Genomic DNA, 23,794 nt, shown 5'->3' with positions numbered 1-23,794 from the left:
TTCATTTGTCTTACCAATCTTTCGGGCAGCCATCTGGCTGCATCATTTTTTTGTGAGAAAATACATACTGAGCCTCTTCCCCAAACTAAAACTGGGTCAGGGCCATGCCATGAATTATCGAGTGGATCTTTCCATTTAACCATTGCAAACTGTTTTTGAGATTCAGGATGCCAGAAACAGTCGGCAGCAGATTTTCCGTAACTGTCCAAATTTAAAAAATTAAGGATAAAGAGGGCATGATTAAGTATGTTTCTGGGGGTACCCTTCATGGGGTACCAGCTCCCCCCTTTTATTTTTTCGATAATAGTTTTTAATGACAGATGGGCCCTTTCTACTATACCTTGTCCTTGGGGATTGTAGGGAATGCCTGTGATATGTTTAATTTGTAGGGTGTTGCAGAATTGTAAGAAAGTTTTGGCTATGTAACCAGGACCGTTATCTGTCTTAATTTGTTTGGGTATACCTAAGATGGAAAAGCAATGTAACAAATGAGTTATGACATGTTTGGTGGCCTCTCCTGTCTGGAGAGTTGCAATAATGAACCCACTATAGGTGTCTATGCATACATGAATATATTTTAGTTGGCCAAATTCTGAGTGATGTGTAACGTCCATTTGCCAAATTTCGTTGGGGATGAGTCCTCGAGGGTTAACTTCTAGATGAGGAACGGGTAAATAAGTTATGCAGTTGGCACATTGTTTAACTATTTGTCGGGCTTGTTCTCTAGTAATTTTAAACATAAGTCTTAAGGTCTGGGCGTTTAAATGATGTAGGGCATGTGCTTTTTGTGCTTGTTGTAAATTGTCTGTAGTGACTGTGGCTATGGTTTTTGTTGCCATGTCAGCTGTTGAATTACCTTGTACTAAAGGTCCCGGTAATCCTGAATGTGCTCTAATATGTCCAAGGAAAAAGGGAGTAGTCCTTTTTTGAATAAGTTGTTGACATTGTAGAAATAGGTTAGCTGTGTCTGAAATATGTTTAATTTGCGGCACGGTCTCTAAGAGGGGTATTGAATGAGCCAGGTAGGCGCTGTCTGTGTAAATATTAAGTGGCTGACAAGGGAAAGCTGATAATGCTGCAATTATGGCTTGTAATTCGACTAGCTGAGCTGATGTATAAGTGGTTTGGAATTTGACAATTGTATTATTGTAGGTGTAAGCAGCGAGTCCTGTGGAAGATCCATCAGTGAAAATTAGTAATTCGTCATTGAGAGGTTCCTTACTGGTAATATGAGGAAATACAAACGCATGAAGTTTGCAAAATTGAATGAGTTTGTTAGGTGGGTAATGGTTGTCAATTGTGCCAGTGTAAGAAGCGCAAGCAATTGGCCAGGCTTTTGTATTTTGTAACAGCCAATGGATGTGTAATTGAGTGTAGGGCTGTAAAATGGTAGAGGGTTCTATTCCAAAGTATTTTCTACTGTTTTCTCTTCCCAAGATAATTAGATCAGCTATGGCATCATAATAAGGCAACAAAACCTTTTTGGGGGAGGAGGCAGGTGTACCCACATAATGGGATTGTTTTGCCAGAATAAACCAGTAGGGGTTATTGCTGTGTTAAAAATAATGAATATTAATGGCTGAGAATAATCAATACTGGTAACAAATTGTGTTGTAATGGCATCTTCTACCCGTTGGAGTGCCGTTAATGCTTCTTTGGAAATGGACCTGGGGGATTTTGGATTAGAGTCTCCTTTCAATATATCGAAAAGAGGTTTTAACTCTCCTGTGGTAAGTTTTAGGTATGGTCGAAGCCAATTTATGTCTCCCAGTAATTTTTGGAAATCATTTAAAGTTTTTAGATGGTCACGGCATATAACGGCCTTTTGATTAATGATTTTGGGTCCGTTAATTTGAAAACCAAGATAGGTATATGGATTTTGTAGTTGTATTTTTTCCGGGGCTATTTGCAGTCCGGCTGTTGTCAACTCTTGTTTGAGTTGGGCAAAGCACTGTAAGACTTGTTCACCAATCTGTCCTGCTATTAAAATATCATCCATATAGTGTATAATATACATTTGTGTCCATATTTTTCTGACTGGTTCTATAGCAACGGCTACATATTTTTGACATAAGGTAGGACTATTGGCCATACCCTGAGGTAAGACTTTCCATTGGTAACGTTTCATTGGCTGCTTAAAATTTATAGATGGAAGACTAAAGGCAAACCTTTTCTGATCAGCAGGATGAAGGGGGATTGTAAAGAAGCAATCTTTAAGGTCAATAATGATTTTAAAATATTTTTGAGGAATCGCAACTGGTGAGGGCAGTCCCGGTTGTAAGGCACCCATAAGGACCACAGTGATATTTATGGCTCTTAAATCTTGTAGGAGTCTCCATTTGCCAGACTTTTTCTTAATGACAAAGATAGGTGTATTCCAAGGGAATTACTTTCTGTAATATGTCCTGCTAGCAGTTGTTCCTGCACTAACTGTTGGGCAGCACTTAGCTTATCATTAAGTAAAGGCCACTGATCAACCCAAATGGGCTCATCTGACTTCCAAGTAATAGGGTCAGCGCACTTTTGGGGTGCAGGTATGTCAGTGGCCTGAGCTAAAAATTTCCAAACCCTTTTCTATCAAGTTGTCCTGAGACTGGTATAGGCTGTGGAATACCGTTTTCCTTTTTTCCAAGACCTTTACCAGGGGTGTATCCCTGAGTTAGCATTTGTGCAGTAACTATATCATTTGGGCTGCACATTATAATTTTCATTTGGGAGAGCAGGTCTCGTCCCCAAAGATTAACAGGTAAGTGAGGGATGATAAATGGCTTAATGAGGCCTGAATTGTTTTCTTTATCTGTCCATGTTAGGTATTTAGAACTTTGTTTAGGATTACTGCTTTGTCCAATTCCTCTCAGGTGAGTTAAAGTCTCTGTGGTAGGCCAATGAGAGGGCCAATATTCTTGTTTAATGATGGTTACATCGGCCCCTGTGTCTATTAGTCCTGTAAATGCTTTTCCATCTAACCACAAGGTTAGAGAGGGTTTTTGGTTAGTAATTGGTTGCACTCAATATGTATTTGATGATCCAAAACCTTTTGTATTCCTGTTAGAGTGTTGGATATTATTATCTGTTTTAACTAAGGGTAGCAAAACTAACTGTGCTATTCTAACCCCTTGAGGGACAGTAATAATGTTGTTAATAGCTCTGGCCATGATTTTAATTTCTCCTTCATAATCATTATCAATAACTCCAGGGAGGACTTGTAAACCTTTCATGGTGACACTACTTCTTCCCAAGAGTAGCCCAAAAGTGTCAGGTGGTAAAGGCCCATATATTCCTGTATTTAAGGTTTGTGGTCCCATCTCAGGTGTTAATACTGTGTGAGAGGTGGAACTGAGGTCCAGTCCTGCACTTCCTGGGGTTGCTCTACTAAGTTTTGAAATGGATTGTTGCTGCTGGCTGGAACAAAGCTGACCACCCCATATGCTTGTTTTGGGGCCTGGGGCTGGCCCCTCACCCCGTTTCCCTGCTGAGACGATAAAGGATTTCCTTGACTATCAATTTTAGATTTACATTCGTTGGCCCAGTGCCTTCCTCTTTTACACCTTGGGCAAAGGCCTGGAATTTTTGTTTCTGGATTTTTATTTTGATTTTCATGGCAATCTTTTGCAAAGTGTCCTTTTTTTACCGCATTTAAAGCACCCCCCTTTATCTTTGCCTTTGTTATTGAGGAAGTCTCTTACTGTTTGACCGCTAAAGGCGGCGGCCATTGCTAGACCCTGTTGATATGAGGGCCCAATATCTGAACAAAGGCGAATATATCCTGTTAAATGTGTTTTCTTTCGATAAGGTCTGATTGCCGCTTGGCAGGCGGGGTTGGCGTTTTCATATGCCAACTGTTTAACATAATCTACACCTGTTTCTGCATTTCCAAAAATTCTACCTGCCGTAGTCATGAGTCTGTGTACAAAATCTGAGAACGGCTCATCTGGTCTTTGTTTGACTGCTGTGAGTGAGGCCCCTGGGTCTCCTTTAACAGGGAGTTTCCTCCAGGCTTTTGTAGCAGCTGCCTGGATTTGTGAAAACAAGCCAGGATCATATAGCATTTGGGCCTGAGTGTCTGCATAGTTACCTGAACCAGTTAACATATCAAAATCCCAGCCGTTTCCTGCCTGTTGGTTTCTTTTAGCTGTGTCCCTACAATTTTCAAAAAATTCTGACTTCCAAATTAAATGATCTCCCCCAGAGAGAACTGCCCTAACTAAGGTATTCCAATCTGTAGGAGTGAGCCAGTTATCGGCTACAGATTCCACTATTGCGAGAGTATATGGAGCAGTAGCCCCATATTGAGAAGCAGCAGTCTTTAACTCTTTTATGATAGTGAAATCAAACCCAGTATGATGTCTCCAAGCTTGTCCTTGCCCATCTGTGGTTTCAGTAACTGGGAAGATGTCTTTGGGGGAGGAGTCTTCTCTATGTCGGCTAGCAACTAACCCCCCTCTTGGAACATGCTGTCCAGGCCACTGAGGTGGGCGCAGGGAACCCTCCATAACATCTGGGTTAGGTATCTTTTCATTTCCTGTTTTTAATTTTTGGAGCCTAATTATCAATGATTGATGCAACTCCTCAAGTTTAATTTGTTCTTCTAGTTGAGCTATTTTTTGTTTTAATTCTTCTTTGGGATCTACTACTGCCATAACAATGGGTGCAGAAGCCCCATTATGTGTCCCATTATATGGGGGTGGGCGTGAAGTAAAGGGAGGCCAGTCGGCGTTATGATATTTAGCCGCCTCTTCCTCTAAATCATCCCAATTTATGTTTAATTGATCAGGCTTATTAGTTTCTTCCTCTTTTTGAGGTGTTTGTAAAACCGGATTTTTTTTTGTTTGTTTTTGTGTAACATTTCTTTATCTGTTACAGAAGGAGACTTGACTTCCTCATCATCGCTCTCAAGGGAAATGAGATCCTCCTCCATATCTTGCGGAGGGTTTGTGAGGTTAGAGCGGGAACTAACCTTTAGAATATGTTCTGTTTGAGCGACTGCGGCCATGACTTGTGGATCGGCCTCCTTTTTATCTATCAAATCTTTAATGAGATTCCAATAAGAGAAGGCGGTCACAGGAATTTTTTCTGGCCCAAAAGTATTATAATAATCTTGAAAACAATCTCCTACTCTATGCCATCTTTTAATATCAATAGTTCCTTCCTGTGGGAACCAAGGGCAAGTGTCTTTTACAAAATCAAAAAATTTAAACAAATCATTACCTTTAACCTTTACTCCTCGTATCTTTAAAGCCTCTTTTAATTGTCCTACATAGATTTGATGTTGACTTAATTCTTGTCCCATTTCGAACGCGTCACTTACCTTCGATTCTGACGCGGCAGGTTCCCGCGGTGATCGGAGGAGTTTAGTTTCACCTTGACGGTCGACCGTTCTTTCGCGTCCTCTTCCTCACGGAATCCCTTGTTTCCAGGCTCCACGTTGAGGCGCCACGTGTCCCGTCCTGCGGGATCGTCAATGTAGGCCCTAGAAGAGGGAGTGGGAACTCAGGGGGACAAGAGACACGAGAAATGGAGACAAGACAGTATCCTGATCAAGTCTCGTTTATTGGTGGCAGTGTAATGCCTTATATAGACCGGCAGGGGTGGAGGTTGGGCCAGGGCGATGATGGTGGCCCTGCGGTGGGCGTGGCCAGGTAGGTATTGGTTTCTTCGGTCGGACGTCATGTTGCGCCTGCGCCGTCGGTTGGTAATTTTCCCGGGCGCGGGATGGCGCCTGCGCTGTAAGTTGATCATTTTCCCGGGCGCGGGAAAATGGGTGATGAAGAACCCGGAAGAGTGCCATTTTGTACTGGCGTATGAGACAGCAGAACAAGGAAGAAAGTAAATCTAGGGAGGCATAAAGTGGAAATGTATAGAGCTCAGGCGTCAGTCGTCAGTTATGATCGCTATGGCCGGGCCATGCAGCTCCAGACAATTTATAAATAGACATAATATTTATACATTGAGCTTAAAGGATTGTGACATATGATTTTACAATTTCAATATATTTTGCCTATGTATAAATAAACTTTTTTCTTTTTTTTGAGACAGGGTCTCACTTTGTTATCCAGGCTGGAGTGCAGTGGTGCCATCACAGCTCACTGCTGCCTTGACCTCCTGGGCTCAAGCCTCCTTGACCTCAGCCCTGTGCAAGTAGCTGGGACTACAGGCACCAGGCGTACACTACATACAGGCGTGTACTACACCACGCCTGGCTCATTTTTTGTGTGTGTTTTTTATAGATCTGGGGTTTCTCCATGTTGCCCAGGCCTGTCTCAATCTCCTGAGCTCAAGCAATCCTCCTGCTTCAGCCTCCCAAAGTGTTGGGATTATAGGTGTGAGCCACCAGGCCCAGCCATGTCTGACTCTTTATCTCTTGATAGGCCCTATCTGCATGGCAGTATTGTGGCCTCTGACATCCCAAAACTTACAGAGAAAGCATATTCCCCCAGCTACATTGGAAGAAAGGTTTCATTCATTTTGGGTTATATCTGTGAAGTAAATACACTGGCCATTCAAGGAGTGCTCTGAATGGCCAACTTGGGAGACATACCTCCTTCAGTTTTGAGGACATGAATTTGCTGTGCCACCAGAATTTCATGGAGTGGGTGAGTGAGCAGTGCCTAAAAGAAGGGATTCTGGGCAGATGGAAAAGTGAGAGATACCTACTAAATTTCCTTTTCTTGCCCCTTATATCTGATCAGCCACCGAGAAGTCCTTGGCCAGGCATGGTGGTCCATGCCTATAATCCCAGCACTTTGGGAGGACAAGGCAGGATGATTGCCGGAGCCCAGGAATTCGAGACCAGGGTAACACGGCAAGACCCTATCTCTATAAAAATAAAAAATACATAAATAATACATAAAATAATAATAACAAGAAAAAGTCCTCAATTGTTCTAATCTCTAAGACCAAATTTTCTCTCCAATTCCTCTGCCATCACTCTAGGCTTACTATCAATTTCCTTAACCAATCTCTTAGCTACCAGTCAATCTCTATCAAATTTATCCTGCACACAGAAAAGCACTTTATCTAAAATACAGACATTAAAGTCTTTTTTTTTTTTTTTTTTTTTTTTTGAGATGAGGTTTCACTGTTGCTCAGACTGGAGTGCAGTGGTGCCATCATGGCTCACTGCAGCCTCAACCTCCTGGGTTCAGGTGATCCTCCCACCTCAGCCTTCTGAGTAGCTAGGACTACAGGCACGCACCACCACACCAGGCTAATTTTTGTATTTTTTGTAGAGATGAGGTCTCGTCATGTTGCCCAGGCTAGTCTTGAACTCTTGGGCTCAAGTGATTCTCCTGCCTTAGCCTCCCAGAGTGTTAGGATTACAGGTATGAGCTACTGCACCCAGCCTAAAGTCATTTTCTTACTCAAAGTTATCCCATTGTTGGGGTGATCAACTGTTTAACTGGGCATTTAAGGTTTTCATTAAACTGGATTTGCTTTTCTTTTTTTTCTTTTTATAGAGATAGGGTCTTGCTATGCTGACCAGGCTGCTCTCAAACTCCTCGACTCAGGCAATCTGCCTGCCTCTGCCTCCCAAAGTGCTGGGATTATAGGCATGAGCCACCACACTGACCCAAAACTGGTTTTGCTTTTAAAATTTGTTTTCAATGTTACACAGTGACAGTGCTAGTGTAGCAGGACAAGCGGCAGACAAAACTCCTCAGACACCAAGTTAAAGAAGGAAGGGGTTTATTCGGCCAGGGGCATCGGCAAGACTCCTGTCTCAAAAGCCGAGCTCCCTGAGTGAGCAATTCCTGTCCCTTTTAAGGGCTCACAACTCCAAGGTGGTGCATGTGAGAGGGTCGTGATTGATTGAGCAAGCGGAGGGGGGGTGCTGACTGGGGGTTGCATGCACCGGTAATTAGATCAGAACAAAACAAGATAGGGATTTTCACAGTGCATTTCTATACAATGTCTGTAATCTATAGATAACATAACCAATTAGGTCAGGGGTCGATCTTTAATTACCAGGCCCAGGGTGCAGTGCCAGGCTGTCTGCCCGTGGATTTCATTTCTGCCTTTCAGTTTTTACTTCCTTCTTTGGAGGCAGAAATTGGGCATAAGATGATATGAGGGGTGGTCTCCTCCCTTATTCCCCACTTTTGAGACGCTCACTCAATAGTGGGAGTTCTCACTTTCATTTTTACTACCCATGTCTTCTTGCAAGACAGATTGATAGTGATTCATATAGTACACTTGTGCTGAAGCATTTTGGTGAACTAAGGTAGCGATGAAGCTTTTTATTATTTGAAGAAGTACAGGTAGCAAAAAAGGGAGCAGTAAGTAGGTTCCTATTATAACTCTTATTATAAGAGTTTTAAATCCTTCTAGTGCTGGGAACCATTTTCTAAACATGGCCCTAGGATTAAATCTATGCCACACTTGCACGGGCACATGTGCCAGTTCTGTCATATCTCTAACTATGTCTATAACTACTTGCCCTTGATTATCTATGTGTAGGCAGCAATTAGTAAGGTTAAATTTCGTAGAGACCTCTCCTTCAGCTGCTAGCAAGTAGTCGAGAGCTAATCTATTTTGATTGATAGTATTTCTCATCTGAGTTTCTTGCCAGACCAGAATAGTCAAGGCTCTGCCGGTTTTATTAGTGATTATTTTTAAGACAGCTTGTAACCGTATGATTTGGTTGATCATGTAAATGGGGGCCCGGTATCCCCACAAGCCGTCTTGTGCCTAAGTAGCAGTCCTATAATATTGTGTGATTCTCTCAGGGGGCCATTTATCATTTTTTCAATTTTTTATAACTATGCTTCTCTTTTCATGGGAAGCCTAGACAAGGAAGCCCAGGAGTTTGCCTGTTTTTATGGGCAGTAGGAAGAAAAATGGTTTAATAGTGCCAATAACACAACTACCTGCCCACTGGTCAGGTAATTTGGCATAAGCTCTATGCCCACATATCCAGTATAATCCCGTGGGGGCTGTCCAGTCCTGGTGGGACTCCAGGTGGGTCCACACAGTTTGCAACTTTGGGAATTTACTAAATGGATTTCTCTCTGTGTGATTTGAACTCCACCAAGTGACTGTTTTTGTGGTACTATTATACTTAGTTTCTGTCTCAGACAACTAAGTCATCCTACGGGGGGAGTGAATTTTCTTCTCTAGCTATGCAATGTTGTCCAATAATTGAGGCTTTTAGAACCTGGAAATTATCAGGGTGATTCTTTTGAGCCGGGAATTCATCAGGAACTGAGTCTGTAGGTACTAATTCTCGGGCTTCCTATGGCCATTGATCTCCTATTACAGTTCCTCCACATACATAACATGAAGTGACACTGAGAGACTGGGCTACATGCTCGGCTAATTGCAAAAACAAATTTCTTGTTTTTCCTGGAATTCCTAGTACTAGCGCTTTTAGTTTATCATAGAAGGTTTGAAATACTGGCTCAGGAGAGCGTTTATAAACTTTTTCTCAAACCGTGATATTTACTTGAAGATCCAGTCTAGCTCCATCAATTTTTAGGGTTACACGTTCCCCTTTTTTTCCAGTGAGGATCAAGGGGATTGGTTATTACTAGCTCTAAGGGATTACATTGTCCTTTAGTGCAGGAAGGGCCATTTTTTCCTTTCTGAAGGTGGGCTGGATCCTTTTCATTTTTTTTTTTTAAATCCAAGTGGCCTAATGACACAAGACCAGTATTTACATTTATTTCCACACAGTCTTAATTTACGACAGATGTACTTATTTTCTGCCATATAGCCTGTTTTCTAATTAAGAGAACTACACCTTATTTTTAACTTATTACTATTAATGACAACACAGGCATCAAATTTTAAGGTGACTTGTTTGGGCACCGCCTTTTTTTTTTTTCTGTTTTGGCTAACACTTTACTCGTATCGTTTATGAGCCCCTACCAGTCTTCAGTTCTTAATCTTATTTTAAAAACTGTGGTCATGGGAGGCTCAGATGGGTCATAACACACATCAGGTTGATCATTTCCTGGGCTATGTACCTTGTATAGAATAACATTATACAAACAAGTTCTTTTTAGAGTTCTAGTACACTTATAATAACCGTAAAAAAATAGGACCATAGCAACCTTTTGTCCTACCTCAGTGACTTGATGTATACACTGGGAGCAGTCCTCAGTCTGAGGAAGGTCAGTTGAAGTCTTTACTGTACAAGTTCAAATTTTAAGGCAAATGAGTCCTGCAATGAGTTTTCTCATGCTTTGGCTGTGCGTGGACCAGTCAGCTTCCAGGTGTGACTGGAGCAGGGCTTTTCGTCTTCTTCAGAGTCACTTTGCAGGGGTTGGCACAGCTGCTCCCATCCACGTACCGCTCACAGTCTATTGATGTTTAAGGATGGTCTCGGAGGTTAGGCCTGCTAGAATAAACTGAATCCAACACCTCTACACAGTTATGTTCAACTGGGCTCTTTGATACAGGGAGCAAGGTGGTGGGGTTTAAGATGTTTGCAAACTTCAGTGGTTATGTGGGGATTTTCACTTAGCAAGCTTTGGTACTTGGTTAATCTAGCATTTGTTAACCAATGATGTCCTTTGGTATTTATTAAAGTTACCACAGCATGGGGAGCCTTTATATTCAGGTTTTGCCTAAGGGTTAGTTTATCTGCTTCTTGTGCTAACAGAGCCATTGCTGCTAGGACCCTTAGACCTGGGGGCCAACCTTTGGAAACCCTGTCTAGTTGTTTTGAGAGATAGGCCGCTGGCCTTGGCCAGGGCCCCACAGTCTGAGTTAAAACTCCAACTGCCATTTTTTTTCTCTTTCTGACACATAGAGTGTAAAGAGTTTTGTCAGGTCAGGTAGCCTCAGGGCTGGGGCCGACATGAGTTTTTCTTTTAACTCATGAAAACCTCGTTGCTGTTGGTTGTAATACATGTAGTTTATCTAATCTATATTTTTTATTAACTGTCACCCACCAAAATATTCACTTAAATCCTGCAGCTATTTGATTTCAAGCTTTAAATTGATCTGGTATTCCTCGTGGGATTCCAATTGTGTCTAAATAGACATGGGAGTCAAAAGATCCATAAGGGGCTTCTCTCACTTTACGATGTCTAATTTTTTTTTTCTTCTGGTTGATGAAATGCCAGGGTGAAAGGGTTAGCCAATTGGACTAAACTACAAGTGCCACTCAAGTTATTCAGCAGAGTGCCTAGTAAAGATCCACCACAATACCACCATACATCTGCTCGGAGTAAGTCAATTTCACCTCAAACTATTGCATTTAATGCTCCCCTTGTTATATCCTGTGGGGACTTGCCAAGTCAAAGACAGCTCTCTACTTCAGAAAAGTACTTCTGTCCCTCCTGACTCTCCTCAGACTGGGCATTAGTAACTAGGCTGACCAATTGATAAGATCTTGAAAATTCTTCAGCTCATCGCATCCCTTCAGGTCTCCAAGGAATGCTAAGTTTCCTCCCTGTCGTGAGAGACACAAAGTGAACTTAGTGTTGGGAGACGAAGGCTGGATGGCCCTCGGGGGCTGACCTGCAGGGTGCCGGACTTTGGGATATAGCAGAGAGAGAGCTTGGCATGACTTATTACTCCAGGCTGTAGAATCCTGGAAAAGAGCTACCATGCAGCCTATGCCTGGTTGACTGGAGGACCACCTTAGTGGAAAGGGGACAGTCTGGGCCTCTGGCCTGCCAGGTACACAATCATAACAATTGCTTTTGTTTAACGTGCAGATGGAATATTTGATCCATTTTAACCAGGCATTTGCATCTTGGTATCCTGTCTTAATTGCTAGAGTTTGTTTTAAGTCTTTAACTTCTATGATACTCTAGTAAAATGAATGTATGGTTTTAGGAAATTACAAAAAAAGGCTGGGGCAGTCCATCCTTGTTCTTTAGTGGTCCACAGAACATTGGACCAACTATGGCATGAAAGCTCTACATCAGGGGGCAAGACTCCTGGTTGGCACTGGGGTCTTTATCGAAATCTCACTGGATTAAATGGTCCTAGTTTACTAATGCCCAGTCTGAGGAGAGTCAGGAGGGACAGAAGTACTTTTCTGAAGTAGAGAGCTATCTTTGACTTGGCAAGTCCCCACAGGGTATAACAAGGCGAGCATTAAATGCAATAGTTTGAGGCGAAATTGACTTGGTTATGTTAATAACTAGATGGTCAGCAATAGAATGAGGAAAGAAGAAAGAGTAATAGAATAGATGAAAAGAGTTAGATTTTTCTTAGCTTTAGTTTGATAGGGTTTTCCTCTGGGACTATGGCCCACGACTCTGGAGGGGGTGGCGTTTTCTTGACTCGGGTGTGATGAGTCCATCCTTTTTTGCTGTACGAACAGCAGCCTTGGTGGTTAGCAGCACAAGGTAGGGTCCTTCCCCGGCTGGCTCCAGTTTTTCTTCTTTCCACCTTTCGATAAGAACGTGATCTTCAGGCTGGTGCTGGTTTACCAAAAATTCTAGGGGTAGTACATGTGCTAAAAGACTTTTAGTTTTTGAGAGAAAGGAAAGTGGAAGATAAACCAAGTATGTAATTTCTAAGAAATTTACCTTTTGTTTTAAATGTGGGGACCTTGGCAGTGGATTTTATAGTCCTTAGTGCCTTTTTACTGAGAAATTTCCTTTAGCGCCTATTTTTATTAGTTTTTAAACCAAAGAAAGCCAAATACTATTTTACATTTAACAATGCTTCTCGTGTAATTTTTATACCAGATAAGCTAAATTTTATCTTTATATTAGTGTGTTATTAATGTTAAACCTTGTAGACATATTTATCTAATTTTTAATATTTCACCATAAGGTAAGATTTTATAGACTCTTTTTAACCTTTTATAATTTTTGCTAAAGAGCAGGTTGGTGCTTTAAGAAAAACCTGTTATGCTTTTACTTTAATGTCCAGTTCACAGAAAAACTGGATGATACTTCTTTAACTTTAGCTAATATGTTTACACACAGAATTTTCTTTACAATTAATGTTTTAAAACTTGATTAAACCTTCAAAACAATGATTTTTTAAAAAACTTTTTAATGTAGATAAAAATATACATTCTTATACCTCTTTATAATCCTTTTGCTAAAGGTATATTTTACTTTTCTTATACACCTTATACATAAACTGTTTTGTTTTTTTTTTCCCAATAGTTTTACATTCAGGAGGCCTAGTTACTTTTAAATTATACAATATTTTTTGCATAAATTTTTTAAACACTTTTTTTATAACCTTTTTTTCACGACTTTTACAGGCAACTTTTAGACATGCCTTAACTTTTTGACTTATTACAAACATTTCTTTTTTAAAACAACAGTTAATTTATTTCAGACAAGAATTTACCATATAATGCTCTTTTATATAAATTCTGCCCCTCCACTTTTTTTCCCCTTTTTTTTTCCGAAGATGATAACCATTCTTTTCCAAAGTGAACTTTTTTTCATGTCTGTGGACTAGACTGTCTAAGGCCACAAGAATAGAAGTTACTGTAATACATGTTACATTGTTAACTTTCAGCAAACTTTACTTTTGTTGAAAACCTTGTGTTTGGGATTTTAATTATGCTTTGCTATTAATAAGACCTTGTTTTGTCCAAATTAGAATTGGTATGATGGCTTTTTTTTTTTTTTTTTTTTTAATTACCCAGGAGGAATCATGATCGTCCTGTCCTGAAGGGAGTTCCTCCTAGGTCTGGTCAGACCTTCGTATGGTAATTAAGATTTAGATCCCCTGTTAGGAAACCTGCTGGGTTAAGGGAATTTTCAGTGGTTAATGTTAAATCATCTTTCTCTCTTTGACTTTGTCTCTCTCTCTTTGACTTTCCTTTTGCCTCTGTCCCTCTCTCTCTCTCTGCCTATCTCTTTCTCTCTCTCTCTCTCCTTGACTCCCTCTTTGTCTCTTCCTCTCTGTCTCTTCCTCTCTCTTTTTGCCTCTTTTCATCTGTCTCTTTCCTTTCTCTCTCTCTGCTGGTCTTTCCTTGCCTCTGCCAGCCGCTATGCTGCTGTTCTCTCAACCACTGTGTGTTAGGTGCGGGGAGTCTAAAACCAGCTGTAACCAAGTGTCTATGTACTGGAGCTGGTCTGGGTGCCCTGGCCTACAGGTTACCTTGTGCCATACCTTTGAAACAGGGGACCTGTCCAAGCTTCCTTCTAATGGCCAACCTACCTCTAATGCTGGCCAATCTATCTTACACAAAGTTTTAATTTTTTCTGGTGTCATAGTACTCCATAGTCTCCCTTAAATGCTTTTCTTGAAATTTTTCAACATAGCTCTTAGTGGGGTGGGCTTACTTTGTGCCTCACCCACGTTTCCTTGAGACAAAACACCATGCTCACACCACACGCACACCACAAAACAAAGAATGGGTAAAAAGGGCACACACACACTTTTGTAGTTTACACCAAACCAAAATCAAAACCAAAATCAGAGTATCCAGAAATCCAAGCCAGGTCAAAACCAAAGTATCAAGCAATCCAAGACAAGTCAAAAACAAAAACCGAAGTGCTGGTACAGGCACACCGTGAGTGATCAGGCCACGCTTCCACTCAAATGGAGTAGGCAAGTTCCCAAGACCAATCATGTCAAGCAATTCAAACCAAGTCAAAACCAAAACCAAAGTGCCGATAAAGGCACACCCTGGGTGATCAGGCCACGCTTCCACTCAAATGGAGTGGGCAAGTTTCAAAGACTAGTCTTACCAAGTTTTAGATGTCCAGACTCCAAGTGCCCATTCGTTCCTGGTGTTCAGCCACTGCTCTGATCCTCCACGGGGGCCTGCCACACCCTGCTCGGGTGAGGCATCCCACTGGGACAAATGCCTACCCAGGAGCACTCTCAGGAACCCTGTTGCTCAGGGTTGGAGTCCCCCTCAGGGATGTTCCACAGGGCAGGCTTAAGCAGCCTAAGGAGGTGTCTCGACCATCCGACCATCCGCCAATCACCTCGCTTCCCAGTCAGGAAACCAAGAAATGTAGCAGGACAAGCGGCAGACAAAACTCCTCAGATACCAAGTTAAAGAAGGAAGGAGTTTATTTGGCCAGGGGCATCGGCAACACGCCTGTCTCAAGAGCCAATCTCCCCAAGTGAGCAATTCCTGTCCCTTTTAGGGGCTCACAACTCTAAGGGGGTGCGTGTGAGAGGGTTGTGATTGAGCAAGCGGGGGTATGCGACTGGGGGCTGCATGCACCGGGTAATTAGATCGGAACAAAACAAGATAGGGATTTTCACAATGCGCTTCTATACAATGTCTGTATTCTACAGATAACATAACCGATTAGGTCGGGGTCGATCTTTAACTACCAGGCCCAGGGTGTGGCACCGGGCTGTCTGCCTTTGGATTTCATTTCTGCCTTTTAGTTTTTACTTCTTCTTTCTTTGGAGGCAGAAATTGGGCATAAGATGATATGAGGGGTGGTCTCCCTTACTAGGTGGAAAGTAAGGCAACTATGGTCAGGAATATCTGGAACTCCCTCTCCTCAGCTGGTGATCTTGTGATGTATAGTTTACTTGTTCTGGCTTAAAGGCCCAAGTTTGAGGTATTCTTTTTGTTGTTTTGTTTTAATTTTAATCCAAGCAATGCAAGCATAGAGTGTAAAAATTCAAGTACAACTAAAAGTATTATAGACAATAAAAAAAAAAAAAAAACATTTCTTGGCTCCTTCTTCAGATGCAATGCCTTGTAACATTTTATGCCATTCAGGAGTTCCAGGCCAGCCTGGGAAACATAGCAAGACCCTGTCTCAAACAACAACAACAAAAATAAATCCAATAACTCTTAGGTTTGTGAAAATTGTCAGAATCAAGATAGAGTCCCTAGTGTGTGTGGGGAAACAAACAAACAAACAAAAAACAGAGAAGTAGAACCCAGGAAGGCCATTAAGAGAGGATTCTCATGCACAGATGCCTGCTAACAAAAACTGTCACAAAACACTGCAAAACCACAACCTTGCACAAACGCTGTCAAAATCTTACACAAAAAATACTTCTTCAAGGACATTTGCCCAGCAACTCCCTGTGCAATCTTGGACTGGTGTCACCCTTGCTACTGATCTTTGTAGCCAAAGATAATTGTCTCAAAATAATTATAATCCTCCACATTTTTCCCTTTAAAAACTTTTGTCTTCCCTTACCTCCCTGAATGTGCACATAGTTTTACTATAGCACACATATTCACACTGGAATGCTTTATTCCCAAATAAACATCATTTTCTTCTAGACAGCCTCCCTCTGTTATTTAGGTTGAAAGATTAATACTATTGTTTTTAGTTTCCACTTCCCTGAAGCAGGAAAAATTTTATATTCCTCTACTTGTGTAAGAATTTGCCTATGCAAATGTTAATTGGCTCTATAGTTACTGATTATTCCAGTGATATTTTAGTGCCCCTTTCAGATAAATCATTTGGGCAACTCCCCAACTGCTCACCTTTTAATTCAGATCTGGTTGTGGTTAAAAAAAAAAGAGCAGGGATATACAAAAATTAATTGGGCATGATGGGGTGCAAGCCTGTAATCCCAGCTGCTCCGGAAGCTGAAGCAGGAGAATTGCTTGAACCCAGGAAGTGGAGGTTGTAGTGAGCTGAAATCACACTATTGCACTCCAGCCTGGGTGACAGAGTGAGACTTCTGACTCAAAAAACAAAACAAAACAAACAAGCCTGGCACAGTGGTTCACATCTGTAATCCCAGCACTTTGGGAGGCCGAGGTGAGCAGATCACCTGAGGTCAGGAGTTTGACACCAGCCTGGCCAACATACTGAAATGCTGTCTCTAGTGAAAATACAAAAATTAGCTGGATGTGGTGGGGCACACCTGTAGTCCCAGCTACTCAGGAGGCTGAGGCAGGAGAATCATTTGAACCCAGGAGGCAGAGGTTGCAGTGAGCTGAGATTGAACCATTGCACTCTAGCCTGGGCGACAGAGTGAGGCTCCGTCTCAAAAAAATTAAAAAGGCAGGATTGTGTGTACAGCAGGTACAGCAGAAGGTGAAGGAGGGCAGTTCACTCAGAAAAGAACTGTGGCAGATATTGCAACATCTCTAGTGTAATTCTCTTTAATTTATAAAAAGCTAATCACTTTGTTACTTTAAATCATGACACACCTCAGAAATGTCATATACTCCTTTTCTAGACACTGCAGTTGAAACTGTTGGTCTAGAAAAAAAACAAATTATTGGGCCCCAAATTGAGAGGCTTGAATATTACAAATCAGACATTTTTTCATATTTTTGGGGAGAAGGACAGGTTTACTTGTATTGAGAACCCAAGTTTCAAATAATACTAATTTAATTAAAATAATTTTTTTTTGAGATGGGGTCTCACTCTGTCACCCAGGCTGAAGTGCAGTGGCACAGTTTTGGCTCACCGCCACTTCCACCTCCTGGGCTCCAGTGATTCTCCCACCTCAGCCTCCCTGGTAGCTGGGACTACAGGTGCCCACCCCGACTCCCAGCTATTTTTTTGGTGTTTTTGGTAAAGATGGGGTTGCACCATGTTGCCCAGGTTGGGCTCAAAACTCCTGAGCTCAAGTGCTCTGCTCACCTTGGCCTCCCAAAGTGCTGGGATTACAGGTGTGAGCCACTGTACCTGGCCCATTAATAATCATTTGTCTGGAACTTTACAGAGTACCTTCACAATCGCTCTCTCATTTGAAACTTGAGACAACTTATTTAATTAAGCAGGGAGGTATTCTCATCCCTATTTACAAGGAATGAGGAATCTGAGGTTTAGAGAAGTTGATGGGGTTATGCAAAACTATATGCAACATACAGTTTTTGGAATAGGCAGTGCTTGGATCTGTTTTCCTGATTCAGATCAGTGTCTTTTATACTTCCTTTTCTTATTTATTTATTTATTTATTTGAGACGGAGTCTCACTCTGTCGCCCAGGCTGGAGTGCAGTGGCCGGATCTCAGCTCACTGCAAGCTCCGCCTCCCGGGTTTACGCCATTCTCCTGCCTCAGCCTCCCGAGTAGCTGGGACTACAGGCACCCGCCACCTCGCCCGGCTAATTTTTTGTATTTTTTAGTAGAGACGGGGTTTCACCGTGTTAGCCAGGATGGTCTCGATCTCCTGACCTTGTGATCTGCCCGTCTCGGCCTCCCAAAGTGCTGGGATTGTATTTCCTTTTCTTAAGAAAGTTTTCAGGATTGGGATAATGCAGTTACCGAGTAGTTCTGCTAAGTTATTGATCTTGGGCTAAATAATATAGTCAGAACTGTCATTTGGAAAAACACTGTGTTCTTCCAGAGTTACCCTCTTATAGAAGGTGAAAACTAATCTTACTCCCTTAACTTTCTCGGGAAGGTTGATGTTAAACTTTTAAAAGCCACCCCTTTAAAAAGAATGCTAGATATAGACAATTTTTAAAGCCAAAGTGAAGGTTTACAAGTCATTTAAACACTCAATTACTTGGGGAGAGACTGAAATGCCAGCGGATGGGATTATTTATAGTACTGTGCTGAGAGCCAGTATATATATTTATTTGTACGAGAGTGGAATCTTGGCTCTGGATCATTTCCTGACTTGTTTGAGACTCTGAGTAAGTCATTTATTATGTCTGTATTTTGGAATTATAGCCTTGCCTCAAAGGTGTGTTCTGTGATTAAATGAACTTCTATTTGTAAATCTTGTTTAAATTTCTCTGATGAAAGACATATCAGTGTTGATAGTTGTGGAGGATAAGAACGCTGACAATAATAATAAGTATGATAATATCAGTGCCTGGAATTTATGCAGTATCATTACTTTGAGGTTTTGAGTGCCTCCCATGTAACATATATTCTATAACAAAAAACTAATTACGAACATTTCACAATAAATCATTCTTACTGTGATTTTTTTTTTTACTTGCAGAATTGAGCATACCACAAAAAAGTTCTCATTTTGTGTCCTCCCATCCCATTCTCCCCATTAACCAAAGGTAATCACAGTTAATTGTTTTGTATATATCCAGATGTATATGTATACATACTAATGTATATGACTGATATAAATATTTTATAAATTATTCCACAACTTATAAAATATTTATAATGTTTTGACCTTATCAATATGCCTTGAAGAAATTTTCATGTCAGCATGTAAATCTTTCTTTTTAATAGGTGCATAGTTTCCCAGTTGATTTATTTAATCATTCCCTTAGGAAAAGATTCTTGAGTTGTTTCTAATTTTTCAACATTAGAAACAACGCTACAATGAATGTCCTATATATATATCTTTGCACATCTATGTGTGTATTGCTGTAGGTTAGATTTCTAACATGGCTTAAACTTTCACGCTGAAAAGATATGTATTAAATTGTACCCCAGAAAGCTTTACCAATGTACTTCCATAAATAGCACACAAGAGTGTCTTTCTCCTATGGTCAACATTGCTTTGTATAGTTATCAGTCTCTCTAAATTTTGCCATGTAACAGATTAAAAATGCATTTTAATTTTCTTAACCACTAATGAGGTTGAGCATCTTTTTGTAAGTTTATCAACCATTTACATTTATTCTTTTGTGAACTGCCTGTTCAGAGACATTCTCATTTTCCCCATGGGGTGAGTTTCTGTTTCTGTTTCTCTTTCCTTCTCTCTTTCTCTCTTTCTTTTCTTTTCTTTTCTTTTCTTTCTTTCTTTTTCTTTCTTTCTCTCTCCTTCCTTCTTTCCTTCTCTCTCTCCTTCCTTCCTTTCTTTCTCTCTCTTTTCCTTCCTTCCCTCCCTCCCTTCCTCCCTTCCTTCCTTCCTTCCTTCCTTCCTTCCTTCCTTCCTTCCTTCCTTCCTTCCTTCCTTCCTTCCTTCCTTCTTTCCTTCCTTCCTTCTCTCCTTCTTTCCTTCTTTCCTTCCTTTCTTCTTTCGACAGGGTCTCACTCTGTCACCCAGGCTGGAGTGCAATGGTGCAGTCATGACTAACTACAACCTCAATCTCCTGGGCTCCAGTGATCCTCTTGCCTCAGCCTCCAAAGTAGCTGGGACTACAGGCACATGCCACCATGTCTGGCTAATTGTTATTTATTTATTACTTCCATTTTTTTTGTAGAAACGAGGTCTCACTAAATTGCCCAGGCTGGTCTGTGTCTTATTGATTGTAAAATCTCTTAAAATATTTTGATTATGAATACTGGGTTAGGTATGTTTCCCAGCTTGCTGTTACATTGTTATCTTTTTTCTTGCTGAAGAAAAAAATTTTAATATTTATGAAATCAAGTCCAGTGTGGTGGTGCATGCCCATAGTCTCAGCTACTTGGGAGACTGAGCAGGGAGGGTCGCTTGAGCCCAGGAAGTTGAGACTGCTGTGAGCCATGATGGCACCACTGCACTCCAGCTTGGGTGACAGAGCAAGACCGTGTCTCAAATAAAATAAAATAAAATAAAATAAAATAAAATAATGAAATCAATCTTTTCATTTGTCAACTAAAGAAAAAAAAAGTCAGGCTTTTAAAGAATTAACATTAGTTAATTCTCAGAAGTTACAACGTTAGTTTTATTCAGAGTCTTACTGAGCATTGCAACCCAGGAGAGTCTTTCAGAGAGTCTCTGTTAGACTGCTCCAAAGCAGCGTTTCAGCCCTCAGCTTCTATACAGGCGGTGGAGGTTCTGCATGTGCTTGGAAGTTACCTAAAAGTGCTCAGAGGTTACATTAGTGCAAAATCTCATCAAAGTCCAGGAGCGAGAGTACATTCAGTTATAGATCACAGAGGCATATTCATTAATCCTGTCAGATGTTATCTTATGGATAGGAAAAGGTAAGGGCTCACTGAACTTATCTTTTCCACAAATGCAGTGATTCAGACGTGGGAAACTGTGCTCTATCCTACTTATGGTCTTCAAGCATTTTTCCAGAGAGCTGAGCTCAGTCACTGAGTCAGGGGTTTGGGAAGTTTATGCTGACAAGCAGAATGAGCAAACGTGGTTCTTCACAGCAAGGGCGGACCGTGTGGCTAGCCAGAGGCAGATGTTTGCTACTTTGCCTCACACATTTGTGACTTTTGGGATTTGTGTCTTCTTAAGAAGGAAACTCTTCTATCACCCCTACCTTAAGATTATAAAATAGTGTCCTCATATTGTTTCTGCTATTTTTAAAAGCATCAAGTGCTCTTTAATCCTTGTGAGGTGTACTCTGAATAGCTATGAGAAAGGAACCTATTTTATTATTTTACCAAATGTTTAGCCAGTTGCTTCAAATATGCTAATTAGTTCATTTTAATCCCAGTAATTTGAAATGCCATCTTTCAAAAATATCAAAGATTCGTAATTCTTGATTCTGTTTCTAGACAGAGCCATTTGCCTAATTCAGTATTAATATTGCATTATTTAATTTTTACTGTTTTCTGTAACTGCATAATCTATCTTGATATCTGATATACAATGTTTTTCCTCATTCTTTTTTCCCCCCTAAATTGCAGGGCAAAATCTTGTGCATTTTTTCTTCAATAGTAACATTAGAATGAGCTTTTTAGGCTCTATAAATAACAACACCGGGATTTTGGTTAAGAATCATACATTAAATGTAGGAGAGTTGGCATTTTTATAGTAGTGGGTCTTTTCAGTCTGGATCATGGTGTGTTTTTCCATTTATTTAGGCCACCATTTAGGTCTGCTTTTGTCTTTTTTTTTTTTTTTTAGGATTTTCAGTATATTTATGTAATTTTCTTTATCTGAGTCTTAATGTTTATTACACAGTTAATTCTCTGTTATTTTATAGTTACGGTTTTTATCATGAATACAGTTGTAAAATTCTATTTTCTAATAGTTAATTATTGATGAGAGAAGTTATTATTTATTATTATTAATATTTTTTCTATATCCTACCTGATAATTTAATTTTTCTTTTATTATGGAAGATTTCAAATATATACAAAATAAACAGAATAGTTATGAGCTGCCACGTACTCACCCCAAAGTTTCAACAATGATCAACATTCTGCTGTTCTTGTTTTGACTCCCTTCCTACTTTCCACTCCCAAAATTGCTCTTACTTTTTACAGTTCTTTTTTTCCTCGTAGATTAAAACATTTAAACGGTTTATTTTGAGATAACTGTGGATTCACATGCAGTTGTGAGAAATAATAGAGAGATCTCAGTTATTTTTTTCCCAGTAGTAACATTTTTCCTTTTCCCAGTAGTAACATCTTATACAACTCCAGTACAATATCACAAGGATGTTGACATTGATACAATCAAGATAAAGAGAATTTCCATCACCACAAGAATCTTTGGTGTTGTCCATTTATAGTTACATTCATTTCTCTGCCACTCCCACTTAACCCCGGCAACCACTAATCTGTTCTGCATTTCTGTAATTTTGCCATTTCAAGAATGTTATGTAGGCCAGGTACAGTGGCTTATGCCTGTATTTCCAGTACACTGGGAGGCCAAGGCAGGCAGATTGCGTGAGCTCAGGAGTTTGAGACCAGCCTGGGCAACATGGTGAAACCTCCATCTCTACTAAAATACAAAAAATTAGCCAGCCCCTGTAGTCCCAGATACTCAGGAGGCTGAGGCAGGAGAATTGCTTGAACCCTGGAGGCAGAGGTTGCAGTGAGCTGAGATCATGCCACTACATTTCAGCCTGGGCTACAGAGAATGTTATAATAAGTGGAATCATTTATATACATTAGATGACATTTTGAGATTGAAATTTTTTTCACTTAGCATAATTCTCTGGAGATTCACCAAGATAATATAACAATAGTTCATTCCTTTTTATTGCTGATCAGTATTCCATGGTATGGGTATACCACAACTTGTTTAACCCGTCACATGTTGAAGGACATCTTGGTTATTTCCAGTTTTTGGCTATTATGAATAAAAGTGCTATAAACTTTGGGGTACAGGTTTTGTGTGAACATGAGTTTTCATTTTCCAGGATATATGCCCAAGAGTGCAATTATATGCATGGTATAATGGATTGTAATTTTATGTCTAACTTTTTAAAAAATTGAAAAACTGTTTTCCACTTTGGCTGTACCATTTTACATTTCCATTAGCAATGTATGAATGATCAGGTGTTTCCACATTCTTGCTAATATTTGGCATTGTTACAATTTATATTTTAGCCATCCTAGTAGGTGCATAGTGATATCTCGCTGTAGTATTAATTTGCATTTTTTCCTGTGGCTAATATGTTGAACATCTCTTAATGTGTTATTTGCCATCTGTATATCTTAATTGATAAAATGTCTCTTCATGTCTTTTGTTTTTGTTTATTTTCTAATTGGATTTTTTTTTTTTTTTTTTTTTTTTACTGTTGAGTTTTAGGAATTTTTTTTTGTTTTGGTGGGGGGACAGGATCAGGCTCTGCGACCCAGGCCGGAGTACAGTGGTGCAATGATAGCTCACTGAAACCTTAAACTCCTGGGATCAAATGATCATGTGGCTTCAGCCTCTCAAGTAGCTAGGATGCCTGGCTAATTTTGTATTTTTTAGAGACAGAGTCTCACTATGTTCCCCAGGCTGGTCTCGAACTTCTGGTCTCAAGCAGTCCTCCCTTCTTGGCCTCCTAAAGTGCCGGGATTACAGGCATGAGAATTCTTTACATATTCTAGATGCTAGTCCTTTGTTGAAGTTTAATATTGTTCTATTTGTCTCTTTTGGTTTTTGTTGCCTGTGTTTTTGAAGTTTTAGCCATAAATCTTTGCCTGGACTAATGTCCTGAAGCATTTCCTCTATTTTATCTTTTAGTATTTTTTATAATTTTGGGTCTTAAGTTTATGTTTTTAATTCATTTTGAATTGATTTTTGTATGTATGATGCCTCCAGCTTTGTTCTTGTTGCTTAGGATTGCTTTGTCTAATCAGGGTCTTTTTTGGTTCCATACGCATTTTAGGGTTTTTTTTTTTTTTTTTTTTTTTTTTTTTGAGACGGAGTCTTGCTCTGTCACCAGGCTGG

Source organism: Chlorocebus sabaeus, chromosome 1, assembly GCF_047675955.1.
Source record: "Chlorocebus sabaeus isolate Y175 chromosome 1, mChlSab1.0.hap1, whole genome shotgun sequence".
NCBI lineage: Eukaryota > Metazoa > Chordata > Mammalia > Primates > Cercopithecidae > Chlorocebus > Chlorocebus sabaeus.
This window is presented reverse-complemented; position numbering follows the sequence as displayed.